The following is a 1440-nucleotide window of genomic DNA, read 5'->3' as shown; positions in this document are numbered from 1 at the left end:
ACACGCCTTATTTTCATATCCCGAAGAGTTCTCCTCATGGTCTATAGAAAACACCCATGACCTCGTGATCCCCCCCCCCTTCATGAAGTGACCCTCAGGGACATAATGTCCAACCTGAGCGATCGTCTGATCCTCACCATGACGTCAGATATACAAGATCTCGGTTCAGATCTGTAGATTGTGCCTGCCATGTCCTCACCCAGAAACCTAAGCCTAGCTTGTGTCCTCAGACTTCCATCCTCAGACTAATGGCCCACAAGCCCTCCAGTTTGGAAATCCAGAATTATAATGCAGCACTCTGCCTGCCCTCTAAAAGAAAAACATTGCCTTCTGGGGCTTCCCAGAAACAACAAATGAAGATCAACCTGCACGCCACTTGGCTATACCCAAAATATATAGGCTGACATGGGCAATAATGCCCTTTCTGACAGACGCTGACCTGGACCTCCTGGCCCAACCCATACAGGTGGCCGCACACTGAGCACATCAGACCAGCCATTGCCTTAGGTCGTTATCTATTCCCAGCCTCGGTTTTCAGGCTTCAGAACCTAGACCTTGTCTCCAATCACGACAGGGGTTTCAAAATGATGCAGAAATCAGAACTCTTTCCCCATGGCAAGAATCCTTGTGGTTGGCATGTTGTCCAAATTTCAGTTTTGTTGAAACCAGTGTGGCCCATGAGTCCCCGACCCTGCTTGCGGGACAAATTGGTCACAAACACACATTGTGACCCTCAGCCTGAGCCCAATCCTCAGGTAAGGCCTCTCAGTGGCTGGATGGAGAGACAGCATATTGGACTTGCCATGCCCCTAGGCCCCAATTTTTAACCATAGTTCGGGTTTTCCCTAAACTCTTCCCCAGGGCTCCGCTTTGGAATTCCTCTTTTGGTGAGACACCTGAGGTAACAAACCTGAAAGGAGTCCTCCCATCCCACAGATTGACGAAAAACAATTGGGATCGGGCCAAGTACACAGAGAGCAAAATTCGTCCATGGCCCAGGAGGCCTACCCAACATCCCACGGCCATCGCTGATACAAAATCCAGTGACAAAAGCCTGAGCACGCGCCTCAGACTTGCTCATTCTTCATATCCTGAAGAGTTCTTCAGATAAGAACTTACATGGCACTCGAAATCACCCAAAATATATAGTCCAACCTGGGCACTAATGCACTGTCTGACAACCCGAGCCCGGACCTCGTGACCAACACCCAGACAGCTGACCGCACACTGAGCTCATCAGACCCGCCATGGCCTTAGATCATCATCTCTTCCCGACCTCAGTTTTCAGGCTTGAGAACCTAGACCTTATCTCCAATCACTGCCCACGGGTGACTGTGATGCAGAAATCAGAACTCTTCCTTACCCATGGCAAGAAACCTTGAAGTTGGCATGTTGTCCAACATTCAGTGTAGGAGAAACCAGCATTCACCCTGAGGCCCC

Source organism: Mustela putorius, unplaced genomic scaffold, assembly GCF_011764305.1.
Source record: "Mustela putorius furo isolate JIRA1106 unplaced genomic scaffold, ASM1176430v1.1 tig00004156_pilon_pilon_pilon, whole genome shotgun sequence".
Classification (NCBI taxonomy): Eukaryota; Metazoa; Chordata; class Mammalia; order Carnivora; family Mustelidae; genus Mustela; species Mustela putorius.
The sequence above is the reverse complement of the archived record's forward strand: the minus strand, read 5'-3'. Positions refer to the sequence as shown.